At 45.6% G+C, this 20,240-nt stretch overlaps 1 protein-coding gene across 4 annotated transcripts in view; it reads left to right on the top strand.

Moving 5' to 3' along the window:
• Positions 1-20,240, top strand: part of STEAP3 (STEAP3 metalloreductase) — a 176,443-nt gene that overhangs the window by 73,745 nt on the left and 82,458 nt on the right. Inside the window, exon 2 of one of the 4 annotated variants that reach the window (XM_069616606.1) lies at positions 15,880-15,946. The exons of the other annotated variants lie outside the window; for them this stretch is intronic. The gene's annotated coding sequence lies outside the window, so the exon portion shown is untranslated. The remainder of the gene's footprint in view (positions 1-15,879; positions 15,947-20,240) is intronic. 4 annotated transcript variants of the gene reach the window in all.

The following is a 20,240-nucleotide window of genomic DNA, read 5'->3' on the forward strand; positions in this document are numbered from 1 at the left end:
CTGGTTCCCCAGCTTTAGCGTTGCCTACTTGTTGACGCTGGACACCAAGAAGCTGGGTTTAGCTCCTGCTAATCAAATCTTCATTTCAAAGCCTGAGATGTGTGGGTGAACGTAGGGGGACAACCTCCTGTATGTCCGTTTACTTTTGTTTTGGGAGTATTTGCACTCACCATTTTTCTTTTTTGTGAGTATTTGCCAGTTTTTTAGGGAGTACAAATGGTCGGTAGACCCTTGTCTGTAGGGGTTAGGGAGAGAGACTTGTGGGAAGCAACTGCCCTAGCACTCGGTTTCTGGGATTGTTTCTGAAAGAGCAGGATGGGGAGGTAAGGAAGAACTTGCAGCGCTGATAATAGTGGAAGAGTAAAGATGATGGAAGAAGCTTTTTCCAGGCTTTGGAAAGGAAAAGCGTGCAAGAGAAGGAGGAGGAGAGCAATGGAACCGGCTGCTCTGCAGATCGCCGGCCTTACTCTTGGGGTGCATAGAGCGCTGTAACCCAAGGAAAACCTCCTGGCCTGGATCCTGTAAGAAGCCACCAAGGTGTTGTACACATTAAAGGACCCCAGGGAGAAGACCTTGCTCCCCCACTTTTGTTGGGTATGAATCAATGATCAAATAATGCAGAATACAAATTCGTCAGTCCCAGGGCCACCAGCAGGGGGAGTTTAGTTGCATAGAAAAGTCAAAAAGCGATTTATTTCAACCCCAATGTCCTCTGTCGTGTGTGGTGGATTTTTGACTGAAGGATTAAGGAAGAAGAGTGCAAACGATGGGTGGGGTCATCAGGTTTTTAGAGGTATATCTAAGAAAAGAAAAAAAGTAAGGTATTGGAATGGATAGAAAAATACCCAAAATCATCCTTAGTCAACGGGTACCCACAAAAGTGCCATTGTCTTAATCTCTTCCTTTCGGGGATTACGGCCTCATCGCTCTCGGTCCCCTTGAGGGCCTGTTGGGAACCCTTTAACCAGAGCCACGAAAAGCAGAGTGGGTGAAAGGAAGCCCCCTTAGAACGCAGCATGCATGACCTCAGAAGGCACCACAGGGACATGCAGCATGCATGATTTCGGGAGGCACCCCAGAGACACGCAACATGCATGACCTCAGGTGGTGCATGCATCATGCATGACCTCAGGAGGCACCCCAGGGACACGCAACATGCATGACCTCCGGAGGCACCCCAGGGACACGCAGCAGGCATGACCTCCGGAGGCACCCGAGGAACACGCAGCATGCATGACCTCAGGAGGCACCCCAGGGATGTGCAGCATGCATGACCTGAGGAGGCACCCTAGGGACACGCAGCTTGCATGAAGTCAGGAGGCACCCCAGGGACACGCAGCGTGCATGACGTCAGGAGGCACCCCAGGGACACACAGCATGCATGACCTTACAAGGCACCCCAGGGACGCGCAGCATCCATGACCTTACAAGGCACCCCAGGGACGCGCAGCATCCATGACCTCAGGAGGCACCCCAGGGACGCGCAGCATGCATGACCTCAGGAGGGACCCCAGGGACACGCAGCATGCATGACCTCAAGAGGCACTCCAGGTATGTGCAGCATGCATGACATCAGGAGGTACCCCAGGGACACACAGCATGCATGACCTTACAAGGCACCCCAGGGACGGGCAGCATCCATGACCTCAGGAGGCACCCCAGGGACGCGCAGCAGGCATGACCTCAGGAGGCACCCTAGGGACACGCAGCTTGCATGACGTCAGGAGGCCCCCCAGGGACGCGCAGCATGCATGACCTCAGGAGGCACCCTAGGGACACGCAGCATGCATGACCTCAGGAGGCACACACAGCATGCCTGGCCTGAGGAGGCACCCCAGGGACATGCAGCATGCATGTCACCAGGGTGCACCCCAGGGAGACGCAAAATGCCTGACCTCAGGGGGCACCCCAGGGACACGCAGCATGCATGACCCGAGGAGGCACCACAGGGACACTTAGCATGCATGACCTCAGGAGGCACACGCAGCATGCATGACCTCCAGAGGTACCCCAGGGACACCAGATAGTCAATGAATTTCTTGTTTTTATATGCGAGTCCCCAATAAGTTTCTGTGTCTTTCTTCGTATTGTTTTTTTGGCATGCCACGGCTGTCTTTAGCATATGGAAAAGTCAGGACTGATGATAATTTGCCATTTCTTTTTCTATGGATACGGTGGCAGAATTCTAGGGTTGGTGACATGAACTGAAGTTCCTTTTGTGGGTATGTGATATGCACACTTGCAGTTAGGGTTCACAGCACCTGTTTTTCAGGTTGGTGGGGTGAATGTTTCAATCGGCTTCCAGTTATTCTCGTTGGTTTGGTTCACGTGAAATAAACGGAGCCCCCCCTCATGGGTTATGGAAACTGCTCGCAATCGGTGGTCCTTCTTGCTGTCTACCACCCTGGTATTTCGGATGGTGCTGATGCTAGCCACGTTTCTTTGTAGGAAGTGCCTTAAGGTTTGCCAAATATTTGCAGGTTGGCAAGTTTCTCTTACAGTGTTATACGCCCAGGATCACTCTTCCCTTAATACAAGATTTGAGGATGCCACTTCTGTGGTGGTGTAACTAGCTCCTGCCATCTCCTGCACCTGTGTCCCCCCAGGATTATGTAAAGTGATTCCTATACAGTTGCTGCAGGGTACTCTGATGCATTCACAGGATACCCCTTCCCGTTCATGGCGCTTCATGTGCCACCATAGCGCTTTGAGGCATCTAGTGCCTACCTACACAATTTACTGCACTTGTCTGGATTATCAAGGGCTACACCTAGCACACTGGATGTACTCCAGGGGTGCTAATGGCTATGCCACAATTGGCAAGCCATACAGGGTGGTAGTTAGCTTCTGCCCACATTAAAAGCTCTCGATTTTGCTCCACGCCCATTGATATGGCGGCTTCTTCCACTCGCTGTGTCCTGCCCAAAAGTAGCATTGTAGCTGAATTAGATCAGATGTCCTGCATTTGAGACACCAGAAAGCTTGACATGTGGATTCTAATCGCCAGTAGAAGCCTGCATTCCAAGCGTATCAATTGTTATGGTCACTTAATTTTTTTACCCATAGGAGCCACTTCAGCCCTAGTTTAGATGGAGGGCCCGTGGTATCAAATTCGGGCATGGGGGCTAGGGTACTGAGAATCCTGCTTGGGACTGAGGCAAGGGAACCCTCTTGTTCTCCTTCCTCACCCATGGCAGTGTTGGGCACTCACAGGAGGTTGGTAGCCTTTCTGGCACCGAAGTTGTCTATTATTCAGGTGCAGAAATGTGGAACCTGGTCCAATGGATCCACCTGTGCCTTGAAGTTCTGCTCTCTCATCAGTGTTCTCCTCCTCCTTTCCTTTGTGCCACAGCCCTGCGACAGCCAGGGCCATGGGAGTGTCTAAAAATTAGCTTAAAAGCTCTCGGGATTACAGATGGCACACGAGCACCCTCACGGGCCGCAACCACTGTAAACCCGTGTGTGATTCAAAATGGCCGCCGGCCATGTGCGTAGGTTCGTGCCGACACGGAGCAGCGTTTTCCTTCCTCAACACTGTCAGAGCGGAGAACTGCTCCAGAGCCGTCTTCGTCGCCAATGTTGTGTTGGTGGGGGCTGACCTGGGCCCCCACCCGCATTCATACGCCACACGCGTACCAGGAACCACGCCGGAGACGTGTTGCTTGCTCAGGTCCCCGGCGCCAACTGCCGTGGCACCGTCTTTATTCTAACCGCACATGCGCGAGCCTCTATCTCGCTCACGCATGCGCACATTTGCGTAGTCACTTCGCAACAGTCACTATCAGGCTGTGCATGGCTATGCCCTGCTGGCATGCGTGATCCTGGCCCTCACACTGCCCACCTTATTCACTGTCCAAGGGATTTCCAAGCTGTCAAGATGACCGCCGTATCCTTACCCATTTTTGCTTGGCAGTCTCTGCGTGTCCTTTCGTGGGCGCTGCATCTGCCAAGCTAAGCACCATTGTTGCCACTAGTCAATCCCTCCATAGGTGGGGCGCACAGGTGGCCCTACGTTTGTACTCGCTCCCATACTTGGTCTCGCTGATGCCCCAGACACTACCCTCCTATTGCCAGCTGGATGCTCCTCTTCCTCCCGCGTTATCTGCCTAGGATCTTTCAACGTTCCCGCTGTGATTGTTGGAGGCCTTTTCAGGGCTATTAACTTGGATGGCAGTCGCCTGCGACACAGTAGAGCCTGTTTGTGCAGGCTCTAACGGTTATTAATTCTTTTAATTGGGATTTAGTAAGCAGGACCAAAGCATCAAGCAAATGGGGTCCCGTTTTGGGTTCAGACCCGGTAATTAAGCATGCAAGTTGTGGCCTGGTAGGTGGGCTATGTCCTTGTGTCGTCTCTTGTTCCCAACTTTGTAAAACAGCCGCTACCAAACTTTCCCGCAATGTGGTTGATGAAACTTTCATGAGAATGGAGGATTCCAGAGCAATTCAAAAAATGCATGCTTCTTTGTGAGGTACAGAGGCATCCATTTAATTCTTTAGGACTACCGGATTATGGTAAATTATGAGTAATGTGGTGTCATTTTTGGAATGAAACCTACAGGAAATCCGTTCAAGTTTAAGACCTTCCCAGCAGCGAAGTCTGCTGTGGATCGGGTGCCTCGTGTCTGCAGCAGTAATGCATTTCATTGTAGCCAGGAGCATTGCCACTCCACACCCGAATCCATGCAAAGTAGCTCCTGGGTGTCAGCAGGGATGTCGTTTCACCAAAATGCCAGGGGCAGCGGAAGTGACATCACGTGACCCTTGACCTCTGATATCACAGGAAGGATGTCATTTGTCCCCACCCCGAAGTGACATCACGGGATGCAATGGAACACAACCTTTGACCCCTTGACAAAACAGGAAGGGGCATCACATAGCATTGTTCCTAAGCACATTAGGGAAAATATGGTTACAATATCACTGTAATGTGATATACATTTCATACAAGAATGGATCACCATATGTATCATTAATATCAGTGTGTATAGGCCCATGTTACCAAATTACTGTCAATGCAAGCAGATGTCCAAGCTAGCAGCTAAGTCGCTCAACTCAGCCCTTGAGACCCTAGGTTTCAGGAACACTATCACTGACCCTACTCACACCTAAGGCAGAACCCTGGATTGGGTCGCCCAGCACAACTGCCCACTCCGCAACACGGGCAAAACCCCCACACCATGGTCTGATTACCACATGATCTCATTCAGCATCCTGACCCCCAACTCCTCTACCCCCCCTCCTCAGCCTCTTCTGCCAGCTCTCACAAGAAGCTCCCGCCAAATTACTAAAGAAAGGCTACTACCTTTCCTCCAGTGCCCAGCCTTCAGACCACCGTTCTCCACTGACCCAGAGACTCTCGCCCTATCCTACGATGTCGCAATCAAATCGGCAGTCAACTCCATAGCCCCGCTTAAACCTCGCAAATCTAAACCCTCCAGCCACTCCAATGCCTGGTTCACCCCTGACCTCTTCACACTCCGTACGGCAAAACGGGCCACCCTTGCACGGTGGCAAACCTCCCGTTCTGACAAAGACAAACTCGACTTCAACGCCCACTCAAAAGAATACAAGGCAATCGTAAACGCCAAAGCCAAATCTTTTGAGTCCAGAATCTCTGAAGTCAAATCCAACAGAAAAGAAATCTTTTCTATCTTCAGAGAGTTAGAGACCCTGATGCCTGCCCCTCAGAAATTCACCAAAGATAAAGCGTGGTGTGATGAAATTCAAACAGCCATGCGTAACAAATTAAGCTCCCTCCAAACAAAAATACAATCCGCTTCCTAATACTCCTACCTCCACCCTAACCCCCCTCCCACCCACACACTCCTCCGTTCTATGCTCATTTAAGGCCATACAGGAGCATGACATGGTCAACCTCATGAGAACGCCCCACCGTCCCAACTGTAACCATAACCATAAAGCCATCTAACTGTAAGGGTGACTCCTGCCCTGCCTCAATTATTAAGGACTGCGCCGACACCCTCGCACCATTCCTGACAGCCTTTGTCAACGCCTCTTTTGCCACAGGGAAAGTCCCTTCCTGCCTCAAGGAAGCCTGGTTCCGGCCTCTCCTAAGAAAACCTACGCTTGACCCTAACTCTCCCAACAACTACAGGCCCATCACCACCGTCCCAGTCTTACTCCAGATACTGGACAAAGCAGCTTATCTGCAGGTTCAACACTTCATCGTAGAAAACAAGCTCCTAGGACTACGCCAATCTGGTTTTCGCCCAAGGCACAGGACTGAAACTGCCCATCTAGACCTAAAAAACCAGATGGACGATGCCAGGGACCTAGGTAAACCTGCCCTACTCGTACTGCTTGACCTCTCCGCGGCATTTGACCTCGTCGACCACAACGTCCTATGCCATCACCTCTCCGTCACGGCTAAATTCTCACCTAATGCCACTGCCTGGATCACCTCCTTTCTGCAAGGCAGGACCATGCAAGTATTTTCTGACCTGGCCTCCGCCTCACCCTCCATCATGCTATGCGGAGTACCTCAAGGATCCTGCCTCTCGCCCACTCTCTACAACATATTAACTCGCCCGCTTTTCCTCATCCTTGACGCACTGGGCATCTCCTACACCAACTATGCTGATGATACCCAGATCCTCCTTACCCTTACTGGAAACTATGACACAGACTCCACTACTCTTAACAACATTTACAACACCATCCAGGTATGGATGGCAGCCAACGGACTATGCCTCAATTCTGACAAGACAGAACTCCTTCCGGTAGGCTCCTCTGACACTCTAGAAAACCTCGACCCACGGTTCAGCCACTTCACCATTGACTGGCTCAAAATCCCAGTCTCTGACTCAGTCAAAACACTCGCAGTCTATCGGGATTCAAACCTGTCCATGAATAGACAAGTCAATGCAATTGCCTCCACTGCAGCCTATCATGCCAAACTAATTAACGCAGCTAGGCCTTTTCTCTCCAAAGAGAACTGCACCAACATAACTGGAGCCATTACTGGCTCCGTGCTAGACGATTGCAATGCACTCTTCTTAGGGACATCCACAAAAAACCTGGAAAGACTACAAATCACCCAGAACAATGCGCTACGCACAGCTCAAGGCATCTCCAAAAGAGAACACATTACGGCTGCCAGAAAATCAGCCCACTGGCTCCCAATAAAAGAGAGGATCATTTTCAAAACTTTGACCCACAAGTGCATCCACCTCTCCGCACCCGAATACCTATCACAAAGGATCCACCCCTCCACCTCCACAAGGCCAACTAGACTCCCTACGCCAACATGCTTTTGTGTGCCCATGGTGAAGAGAGCCAGAGCAGGGGGCGCTAGCTTCCCCTACCTCGCACCTTCACACTGGAATGCCCTACTTCCTACCCTTCGAGGAGAGGTATCTCTCATGTCATTCTGCAAAGCCATTAAAACTACGCTCTTCGTCAGATGCAGCCCATAAACACCTGCATAGCTTGACCAAATGTATTTATAGATTGACAATGTATCCTGATGTTTCAATGAACAACATCTAAATGCATTTCCCAGCTGTATGTACCCTGTAACTAAGAACCCACAAGTAACAGCGCCTCGATGCCTATGGGCTGTTTGTGCGCTATACAAATGTAAAAAATAAATAAAATAATGTATTCTATAGCACTTACGCTTAAGCACTTTATATAAAACAAATATACATGCAATATCACATGCTTCACCTCACTGATGATCCCCAACAAGGGTGAAACACGTGCATGGGGTTGCTGGTGGTACTCTCGTTCAGGTTGGATTTGCCATTGCATTTCGGTGCTGGACTGCCCCTGGGCAGGACAAAGACTGATATGCAAATGGATATTTCCCATCTGTGAAAGGCACACTGAGAAAAAGCGGTGGCTGCGAACTCTCAAGTGGTTAATAACCACTGAACAGGTTATCAAGCCTTGTTCTATCGAGAGAGGGGCGCCCGCTACCTTTGCAAACCCTACATGCAATATCACCCAACCTGTGTTGGTACTCATCAACCTCCAAGGGGTGAAAGACTGAGTTTGCTTTGCCAGGATTCTCACCTGCAACCTGCAGCTCACACACACATCGCAGCAGAAAGCGCTCAACCCACTGAACTATCTTACCGGCTATAGTAAAATGAGCAATTGCATGTCTGAAGGTTCTCAAAGTCAGAAAGCAAATTACACTCTGTAGTGGGTACCATTAAACTGGCAACTGAGCTTTAACAGCAGGCCAGTTCATCTGCAGGTCTGGTGCAAAGTTGGCCACGTGCTAGCCTGCGTGGATCTACTTTTCAGGCTTCAGAGGTTGGCAAAATACACACCATTGGGAGAGTTCATAATTAAAGAATGGAGAGTAGCACAGGGAAAGTGAAGCACTCCCATGGCATCCCGTACTCTGGGCACTTGTTACCTCATACATACAAACAAACATGAACAGCATACCATGGAGATAGGAAAGATAAACACATTACAACAAAGCCTTAATTGTGGCACAATGAAATCAAGGGTCATTTTTATGTGCTATGGTCAAACATTTCTACACTGTAAACCAGCTTTTAGGCACAGGGATTTTGTCAAGTGACCGAGGACCCCGAGATACAATGTCTTGTGAAGATCGTAATAGAGACAGCGGCATAAAAAAGCACGCTATAGCTGCGACTTGCAAAAAGCAAAATACATAGTCCAAAATGGATGCGTATTCTACTCTAAATGTTTTTTGGAAGTTTTTGTCTGCATTGTGAATTTGAGGTGTTTAAGAACACACTAAATCAGTGACGCACCCTCTGAAGTGTGCCGGAAATTAACCTTTAATGAGTCTAGCAGTTATTATATAGAATTCCAGAAAGGCAACATTTTTTTGTTATTCCTACTCTTTCTTTTTTAGGGTCACTGCTCAAAGTATTACACTTGTGGAACCCCCTGTTTTTTTTTAAGAGGCCTGGACAAGAAAGCCAGCCACTCCAGAAACAAAGAGCCACTTGGTGTTGGCCACAGCCCAGGAGCTTCAATTAAAAAAAAGAAAAAGAAAAGGGGGTAGCAAGGGAGACCTCAGGGGTTGCAGTTACGACTCCTAGTGACCCCAAATGACCTCACTTGGTGTCAGGTTTTTCCTCGGACCAAGAGTTGCTCATCGAGACCCAGGTGCTATTAAAGTCCAGTCTCCCGAATGAGTGCCTAAAAGAAGATGGTACTTGTTTCTTCCCAACTGTGTCATGCACCACAAAATGCATGTCCTGAAGCCCTCTTAAATTGATCCGTCTTGTACACTATTGCTCACAATATGTTGAATCCCGAGTCTTTGGCCATGTTGCTTTACAGGTCTTCACTTTTGACATTCTCTCAAATTGCTTTCCCTTTTATGCTTTACATTTCTTTTTGATCAGTTTGTCATTCTTGCTGCTACCTCTCATTTAGGGTTTACCTATCTTTGCTTCTACATCATAACTCTCCAACTGCATCTGTTACTCTCTCTTTACTGCTACATTTTCCATCATCGCTGACGCCTCTTTTTCTGTGATGGGACCTTTCTACCTTTCCTTATCCCTGCTGCAGAATGAGGCACGAATACATTGTGTGCAACAAATGTAACTACCAAATGAGATTATTATAACTGTGTACAGTACAACTGCCCATTCATTATTTAAATGTCTTCTAGAGGTGCACTAATCTACTTTTTTAATGCAAATTCCCAGACACACGGCATTTGTGTCTAGATGGGTATATTTGTGTTTCACCATTTGGCTTGGGGATCCAAAAGTAGCTCCTGGTAGCTGTTGGTGTCAAGCTAACCAGGCTCCTCTAAGACCTATTGTGGTGAATCCAGTGGAGTCATCACTGATCTCCCGGCGGTAACCACCTCCCATGTGGCCAGGTGACGGCAGCCGCTACCTGAGCCTTACATTGGGAGCGGCTATATGAGGGAATATCACATGGGAGGAAACAGCCTCCGGGGAGATGTCATGGCTTCATTGGATGAGACATGGTATCCCCCATTTGCCCGTGAAGATGGCCCCTTTTATACCCACTACCCTCATTGCCTAGTGCCGTACATCTACAACCCCTTTTAGGGAAAATTGAGAAACCCTTTCCCAAGACTCTCTAAACCAAACCTCCATACCTGGTCTAAAATATGGAAGCTCCAAGACGATCTTTTCCAGTTCTAATCATTCAACATATAAAACTGATTTATCATTCAGAACTGTTGAAAGTGATTTTCCAAGTAATCTACATCACCTGACATCAATGGACTCCTTTTCCAACAATCACTTAAATACTGGGATGAGGAAGAGGGAAAGAGCAATACAGAACAAAAAGAGCCACAAGCTCTAGGAGCGTTATAGTGGTTTTCAAAATACACTTGTATGCAGGAGATTTAAAGACTTGAGACCAAGTCATGGCGTCGGCTGCTGCTCTTTGGAAGAAGGAGTCTCACCCATCCGCGATCTTATGAAGCTTGGAAGAACGAACCAGAGTGGCTGAGCGGCTCGCCAGCAAGAGAGAATGCTGCAAGGACAGGTCGCGCCTCAGACATGCCAGGAGCCAGTGGAAGACTTTAGAGCTTTCGGCATCCGCAGAAAGCAGCGTTTTACCTACTGGGACCTGGATCAAGACAGACTTGCTGGGGCGAAGCCGTGGGAGACATGTAACTGAAGCGAAGCGCGAGCAGTACAGTGAGAAAAGCAGGTGATACACATTTGCCGCTTGAGCGTGAACTGGGCTGAAAATGCCACAAGAGCCATTGAGTCAACCCAAGCACAGTTGGGACGGTGGTGCGTTTGGGCAACTGCGCCAAATACAAACTGTAGTAATTAAATCCACAGAAGGAGGCTATCCCGGGAGGATAGGATAGCTCAGCAGCAACATGCTCACCTTGGTAACAAGACGACACAAAGCAACACAGGTTTGATTCCTGGGTCTGTGCTTCTAAACCTCTGGGTTTTAAGCGCGTTATAAATAAGTAAGACATATTCCAGTAACAGCGCCTCGATGCCCCTGGGCTATGTGAGCGCTTTAAAAATGCAAATAAATAAATAAAAAAATTAAAAGAAGGAGAGGAAGTAAAGCTGAATGAGAAACAAGAACGTATATTGCGAATAAGACCCCTAGCAGGATATTGTATGGAATAAAAATATGTGGGAAACTCAAATAAAATGTTCTATCAAGGAGATATACTATACCAAAAGGGGTATGCACAACTGTTGAAGTAAAAAAGGAACAACGTGTAAATATGTCCTGGCAGGAGAGTAAACCAGGCAGTTACAATTGTGTGTGAATGCAAGCATTCCTGGCATGGGAGTCTACAAGAAATCATAAGAAGAAATATAGTTTACCAGACAAAAGACATTTTTTAAAATAAGTGGAACTACAAGTTTAAGCAGCTTTGTAAATAACAGTACTACTGTGGGCCAGGAAAGACACAAAGAACTATTAGACATCATTTGTATTGAAGAGGAATCCATTGGAAGGGAGCCACCTTCTGCAGCCAAGGCTTTTCTTCCTTGGAGCACTTTTGTGTTGGAGCCGTTCATTCTTCCTTTACAAATTATTGCAAATCACCTAAGGTTAAATAGATTTCCCTTTTCACCTTCTAGTTTAGTTTATAGTGTAAGCGTCAGAATAGAACCTTTGGACACAAGGACTGTTTTGAATTTGACATCCTGACACACAGATCCTTAGTTTTTGGTTTTAGTTGGGGAAATTCCTCTCGGAGCAGAGTGAGGAAGGCCTTTCCCCGACCCTTTTCGTTTTCAATAAAAGTCTTTAACAAGAAACATGGCTAACTTGTGTCCGAGTTTTATTCCTGACTCTTCGCTATGCAGGAGGGCAATTTCAAACCCTGCCATTCCGTAACCTGCAGCTTCTGCGGCACCATAAACTATGATATATTTTTCCACACCATAATGGGTGATTCACTCAACAAAAAAAAAAAGCTTGACCTAAATCTCTTTGGAATTCCTTTGCACACAATGGCGATATCCCTGCTATAAATATAACATTACCTTCTACAGAATGGCAACCTCGGGTGATCTTTTGGGTTCTCGTAAAAACACTTGGTAGGAAATAAATAGGATTAAAAAAATAAATAAATCTGAACGAATCCGGCTCAGATCAAGAATCCATTAGCATTTGTTTTTTTTTTTTTTAATAGAAGTAGATAGGCTTGCTGGGTCAAGATAGCCGTGCTAGTGCAGGCCCTGCAAGATAAGAGCGTGGACGTTTTACAGCCGTTTATTCCCTCCTTAGATAAGATGCATTGATTTTTTTTTCCTCCTATGAAAGTGTTGACTGCAGGCTGTATAACAATAAAAGTCTACATCGCAGAGCCCTCAGACTGGACCGGCTTTTAACTGTGATCTGCTCTGCTTGTTGCTGGCTCTATCTCTTGCTTACTCTATGATAAGCGATAATCCAGTTATACACCTTTTTGGCAGTGAACACACTGCAGAGGCCACCCTCGAGTGAATAAAGTGTACCTCAACAACAGGGCAAACTTTGAAATCCACTTGTTCTCTGACAAAGCATTCTTCCTTGTCTGTGCAGTAGTAGCTGGTTTTAGAAACTGGAGTTTTTGCTATTTATATATTTTTTGTTTTGTTTTGTTATTCTTGTGGATTTAATTCCCAATAGTGCATGGTGTAATTTCATTAGTCCCAATTCTGCACAAAAGGTCCCATTGATGTCCTCCTAAACCTATTCTAAAACCAGATCTGCAGTGAGAACAAAAACTATAGGGTGCATAACACCTTGCTTGCTTTTGGGAGTGCCCGAAGCGCTTCCAATAGTTGTATCCTGAAGGGGCAGATCCCATATGTCACCATAGAAAGGAGGAGTACAAATAAATTGTACTTTAACACCAGAATCCATTTGAATGTCTGCCCCGTGACCTTGTTGTGTTTCTGCCCTGCCTCCCTTTATTGTCCCTTGTGTGTTTTTGTTTCTTTGATATACAAATCATTCTCTTCATATTTGTGAGCTGAATTTATTTCACTCTGACTAGTCTGGAATAAATGATTGCGTTATGTATATGCAAATGGTTGTATTAAGGTATGTAGAGAAACCCCTCAACGCTCCCACAAGAAAAATGCAACCCACTACGGAAAAAGGTCCAGCACACCTCTTGCAAGCAGAGCAAGGTTTATTTTCACAAAAATAGAGATGCGCTAGCAATGCACTCTGCTGACATGTGACATTCTGGCAAAGTCAGTACAAGCAACACAAAGGCACACTGCGTCATTGATTTTATTTATTGGACATTTGTATGGTGCCTATACACAAATGCTTCCATGCACCATAAGATGTGGGGGCGGGGGAGGGTACATGGGAAAGAAGTCGAACAGAAAACTGTTATATTGGCCTTGTGACAATCCTACTGTGCAAGACAAGGTGGTAAGTGCAGGGGGAGGGGGATGAGGGGGATGAGGGAGGGGTGCAGGAGTGAGGTACCCAAAGGAGGGGGGTGGGCAAGTTCTGGGGGGCCAAGACAAGTGATTTCCTGATTAAGGAAACCCGCGTCCCCTGCACACTATCAACAAGGGCTGTGGCCCGTATAGAGTTTTTAAGGATACAACTAGTAACCTTATTGTTTTTTACAGGGTTTGGTTCTTAAGTTTAGTAAGTTTCTGTGCTTTGCTATGACTGCAAAATATTCTGAAGTGTCTCAATTAATACTTGACAATTCATCTGTTTATCAGAAAAACAGTAATTTATTCAGATTTTTAACAAAAAACATTCAAAGTATAATTTGGCCCAACGCGTTTCGAGTATCAATTTTCACTCTTCATCAGGGGCAATCTGTTCTGTATACTTTACATTAAATATAAACACTGAAGAAAAAATAAATTAAATTAATAATCTAATATTCATATTAATATTCATATGTATATTTAAGGCAGAAAACAGGGTTCTTCAATAACCAGTTAGAAGCACATATATATGTTTCTATGTACATCATTACTTCATTCTTTGAATTCAGGATCAGTTACATTGCTCAAAAGAAAAATATATTAAGAGATTAGCTAATGCTGGGAGCCTATTAAGATAAAGGACAAACCAATCTTATCCTGAACATGCCATTACTTCCTAATAATAGCAACAATTTGGATGGTGGCTTGAATACTAACCTGAAAGGTTGTATAAAAATAGTTCTGATCTACTGGGCTAAGTGCTGATATACTAAAGGCACTTACTTAAAAAAGTAGAAAAAGTATCCATAGGTTGTAATAGAGTTTATAGATTATGTGATAAATATTGAAGTAAGGGTGATATAATAGGATTTATTAGTGCAGGAGATAATAGTGAATGGAATAGATCTTACTTGTAAAAGAAATGTAGGACTCTACAGGCAGTCATCTAAGGCTTCTCTGTGGATAGGATGTCCCAATCTGGTAATTTAAGAAAAAGAGAAAGCAAGGTGTATTAAGAAAAAGGGTGAACATTGGCTGTGAGGCTCAATGTGGTTGCTGAGTAGCCATACTTACAAGTTGAGATGAAGAAAAGCAGAAAAGCAGGTTTCCCAGATGTAGTTGTTACCTGAGACTCTCCATCCGCTTCCGAGTGAAAAATCGGAGTGGATCGAGTATTTATAGTCGCGGGTGACGTCACCCGCGCATGCGCGTGATGACGTCATACTGCGGCCATTTTGTTTGTTTACCTGTATGTGTGTGTCTAAATGATGAGAAAAAGGTGTCTCAACCTTTATAGGAGATACGCCTAAAATTCTATCCGGGTAGTTAATGCCAATATGTATTAGCTATACATCTAATGCATGGTAATGTGGAAATCATTATGAACTGGTTGTAGTGAATATAGTCTGATATGGAAATGTGAGTTCATCGAGAAGATGTGTGTGTCCTAGCCCCGACTAGGAGAAGATAAAAGAATAAATATGAATAAATGGAGAAGCTAAAAATAGATATAAAAGAAAAAAGGGCAATTTAAATTGAAAACACAATAATCATGACATAAGGCTGTTTGTCATAGAAAAATCAAAAGAGGCTGCCTTGCATTAAAACAATAGCATAAAAACAATAACATTGTCTGTACATACAGTAGATTTAAGTAACTTTTCATCTGACCCACTAGGGGGTGTACATTCTTATTGTCTAGTCATGAGATTGTAATTTCTTGTGCATCTCTTCTGGATCTCTAACCAAAGTGAATATAGGATTTTAATCCTGTTTAGTTAAATGAGGTATACTTTAGTCTAATTCTAATTCAAATTAAAACATAAGGTGGACACTAAAGAAGAGATGCCATATCTATGTTTGCAGACATGCCTACATGTTTACAGAAATGGACCTAAGTAGTAATCCTCATTTAGCCCCAGAGGGAACATAGCATCTAACATTTGGTTCCAATAGAGTTCTCTTTCTGCTAAAGGTTTTTGAAGTTCACCACCTCTTGGTAAGGGATGGACTACTTCCAAGACTACAGCTTCTCGATTAGCTCACATTTCCATATCAGACTATATTCACTACCACCAGTTCATAATGATTTCCACATTACCATGCAGTAGATGTTTAGATGTATAGCTAATACATATTGGCATTCACTACCCGGATAGAATTTTAGGCGTATCTCCTATAAAGGTTGAGACACCTTTTTCTCATCATTTAGACACACGCACATACAGGTAAACGAACAAAATGGCCGCGGTGTGACGTCATCACGCGCATGCGCAGGTGACGTCACCCGTGACTACAAATACTTGATCCACTCCGATTTTTCACTCGGAAGCGGATGGAGAGTCTCGGGTAACAACTACATCTGGGAAACCTGCTTTTCTGCTTTTCTTCATCTCAACTTGTAAGTATGGCTACTCAGCAACCACATTGAGCCTCACAGCCAATGTTCACCCTTTTTCTTAATACACCTTGCTTTCTCTTTTTCTTAAATTACCAGATTGGGACATCCTATCAACAGAGAAGCCTTGGATGACTGCCTGTGGAGTCCTACATTTCTTTTACAAGTAAGATCTATTCCATTCACTATTATCTCCTGCACTAATAAATCCTATTATATCACCCTTACTTCAATATTTATCACATAATCTATAAACTCTATTACAACCTATGGATACTTTTTCTACTTTTTTAAGTAAGTGCCTTTAGTATATCACTACTTAGCCCAGTAGATCAGAACTATTTTAGTATTCAAGCCACCATCCAAATTGTTGCTATTATTAGGAAGTAATGGCATGTTCAGGATAAGATCGGTTTGTCCTTTATCTTAATAGGCTCCGAGCATTAGCTAATCTCTTAATATATTTTTCTTTTGAGCAATGTAACTGATCCTGAATTCAAAGAATGAAGTAATGATGTACATAGAAACATATATATGTGCTTCTAACTGGTTATTGAAGAACCCTGTTTTCTGCCTTAAATGTACATGTGAATATTAATATGAATATTAGATTAATTTATCTTTTCTTCAGTGTTTATACTTAATGTAAAGAATACAGAACAGATTGCCCCTGATGAAGAGTGAAAATTGATACTCGAAACGCGTTGGGCCAGATTATACTTTGAATGTTTTTTCTTAAAAATCTGAATAAATTACTGTTTTTCTGATAAACAGATGAATTGTCAAGTATTAATTGAGACACTTCAGAATATTTTGCAGTCATAGCAAAGCACAGAAACTTACTAAACTTAAGAACCAAACCCTGTAAAAAAACAATAAGGTTACTAGTTGTACCCTTAAAAACTCTATACGGGCTACGGCCCTTGTTGATAGTGTGCAGGGGACGCGGGTTTCCTTAATCGGGAAACCATTTTTTCAATGTATTTTTCCCAGCCTAGATACCAAGGCTGAGCACCTCTCCCCTGCACCTCAAATTGTACTCGACTGTCCAACTAATTACTCAGAACTATTCTCCTATATGCAAAAAATATAAATGAGGACTAGGTGTGCATGGTGATTATCAATCTTTTCTTTGGGGCCAAGACAAGTGCCAGAGGGGGATGACTGGGGAAGGGAGGAAGAATGCAGTGGACAGGGAGGGCCAGGTTAGGGTGGACCAGGTTGGGGCTAGTCTGGGGAAGGGAGCCTGCAGGCAAGTGCTGGCAAAGGATGCTGGAAGGACTGGTAGGGGGATGGTCTGGCCCCTGTGTGACTCTGAAGGGAACAGGTCGCAGTGGCAGAGAGAGAGTTGGCACGGGAGGGCGAGAGGGAAGGAAGAGGAGAAAAGCAAAGTCTTGAGACGATTCCAGTATGTATGAAGATCCGGCTCAAGTCTAAGGGGGGCAGGGAGGCCGTTCCAGAGGGAGGAACCAGCTAAGGAAAGGGATCTATCTCACACTCTGTTTGGAGAAACGTTTGACCTGCAGAGAGTTGGAGCAAGAGGACCGAAGAACTCTGGCAGGGAGGTATTTTGGGAGGGAAAGCTGGATGTAGAGAGGTCCCAGGGACCAGACGGCCTTGTGGATGATGCAAAGGGTCTTGGATTTGATCCTTGCGGTCACCGGGAGCCAGTGAAGAGATTTTAGGGCTGGAGAGATGCAGTCCGTGGGCTTGAGATCAAGGACAAGTCTTGCAGTCGTGTTCTGGATTAGTTGAAGGGAGGAAAAAGGCAGATTGAGGAAGAGGCTGTTGCAGTAGTCCAGCTTAGAGAGAACCAGGGCTTTGGAGACATTGAGCTTCTGGGGCAAGGTGAGCAAGGGTAGAATGCCCCCGAGAAGGTGCAGCCGAGTTGCACTTCTTGGCAAGGTCAGTGATGTGTGGTGAGAACGAGAGAGGGGGACTCAAAAATGATCCGAAGGTTTCATAGGGGAGGGGATCCAAGGAGGCTGGCCAGATAGTGGGGGGTGAGGGGAGGGGAATGAGGAGCAGGCATCCCAATGAGAAGGATTTCCCTCTTACTGGCATCAAGGCAGAGATTATTGGCAGAGCACCATGCCTGAATAGCAGTCAGACAGTCTAGGAGGAGGTAGAGGATGGCAGCTTGAAGGGAAGCTTTGCATCGTCTGCATAACACTGGAAATTAGTGGAGAAGGTGGAGATCAGACGGGCCAGGTAGATGTTGAAGAGCCATGGCAATAGGATAGAGCACTGTGGACGCCACAGTTAGTGAGGCAGAGGAGAGAAATTGACCCATTTGTACTTGGGAGGGTCTGTTTGAATGGAAGGAGCTCAGTGACGTAAGTTACATAAGGTACAAATCGGAATGGCTGGTTGGTGCGACCCTATACATAGGCTACCGGCTCCATAAGAGATGCCAGGCCATTGTCCCAGCCCTTTCTGTCCATCTTCTCCCACGTGGGTTTCTTCTGGCATCATCGGGCATGAGGCTACAATTAATTGCTCATCATGTGAAGAAAAACAATGCATTCTTTATCTCTAACCTAATGTGCACCTGGCACTGCAGACAAAGGCTAAGAGGATACTTCGAGGTCATTGCAACTCACAAACCACAACTCGATTCCAGACACGTTGGCGCCCTACCAAAGCTCTCCGCCCTTGTTTTAGGTTTGTTGTTTTGCCCCTCTCAGCACCTCACAGCACAAATCACATGACCTATGGTGAAGGCAGCCTATTCCTGCTTTCCCATCTTTTCTGATTGATTGGGGGGCTAACCGCTTTATGGTCGGTGGTCAGGGACTGACTGATACCTTGGAATGCTGGGGACTTTGGACAAGGGCATCTGGGCACTATTACATAGGGCTGAGACGGGGGAAGGTCAGAGGCTCGTGCCCTCCTTCTCGTGGGATCACTTTTCGCAGGTAGCTTGTGGCCTTGCAGGGTGCATTCCTCCTGGGATACAAATGCTGTCAACATGAGACAATGAAAGGTCTATGAATTCCTGCAGCTCTGGCCTTTCTCACCGGTGCCCAAGATGCAACCTATTCCTGCACGCACACACTTATTCCCACGTTTGTGGCCTAGGTCTGTGGTCTTGGCTGCAGCACAGAGTCAGGCCTCAATTTCAATATGGCTGCTATTATCGAAGATGGGGTTTGATTCCCAGTGTATTCTAAACCCAAAGCATGCACTACCCTTCCTGCACTGTAGCCCCTGTTAACACCCCCCTTACTCCCCTGTGCCCTCCCCGAGCCTCTACCGTACACTTCCAGGCATCTGCCTCATCCAAAACCGGTTGAGAGTTTGGGACGATCGTCCCCTATTCCGAATGGGTACAAATGCTGTTTTTCTAGCCAACACCATTTCTGTAATACTGATATGTTAAATTCTTGTACAAATCTATTTTAAAAAAATGGAAGCCCTTGCCCAACATCTGCCATCTGGGCTCTCCAAGGGGTCAAATCTCCTTTTGGGGAAAATGTATTTTTTGCAACTCCACCTGTCCTGTAAAGCTCAGAACTTGACAGTTTTGGAAATTAACACGTTTCGCTTTCCTACGCAGAAAATCACACCATTTTTTTCAATTTGATTTTTTTTCCCAACAAAATAGCAATTTTCCTGTGGGTTTTTGCAGCAGAAACTGGGCAAAGGGGAAAACCACAAATCCTAGTGCGGGTGAACTTGCTTTCTTTCAGGGAAATGAATGCACATTTCCTCTGGCTAGGTTAAAAAAAAAAAAAGATAGTCCTAGCCAAACGTCCAAAAAACACTTCGTACCCAAGCTAGTAATAAGGTAGTTCTACTTTCCAGCAATAGCAACACACAGTAAAACTGACGAATGAACTCTGAAATGACTAATCGTCTGCTACCTGGAAATGTAGTTTCAGAAAATACGAGATTACACAATCCTCCTACGTGAGTGTGCACCCCACGACCTCAAAAATGTCATTGGCCTCTTCCGGTATTCAAAGTGAAATCGGATTTGTGCAATTGACCTGAATTTCTTTATTTTAGGAATCCACTACATAAAAACCTATAAACGAAGAACCAGACAAGGCAACCAATCCTTTTACATAGCGTTGGTTGAAAAATAGGAACTCTGACTGTATACGTTTGTTGTGGTGACTGTGCTACATTGTTTATAGCAAAACCTTATACTACTTTATTGGAAGGTGTTGCAAAGAATGCCTAAATTATGTTCACTTGCTTGTACGCTGCGCCTGGGCTCGTTCTTATCCCAGGAGAAGCTTACTGGCGTCTCCACCTCCCCACCTCCGCGAGGGATATCCAGACCTTGGTCTGCTGGAGGAAAGAGCAAGAAGGAAAGAAGTTGAGAGGAGCGGACCATGGGAAATGGATCCTACAAACAAAGGGCGGGAGTGATGCAACAGTGAACCAATGTCTTAGTATATTTAGCTTTCGGTTAATTGCTCTACATTTGATGAATATGAGCTGCTCCAAGA

This window comes from Ambystoma mexicanum, chromosome 9 (genome assembly GCF_040938575.1).
Source record: "Ambystoma mexicanum isolate Mex_15411 chromosome 9, UKY_AmexF1_1, whole genome shotgun sequence".
Taxonomy (NCBI): Eukaryota; Metazoa; Chordata; class Amphibia; order Caudata; family Ambystomatidae; genus Ambystoma; species Ambystoma mexicanum.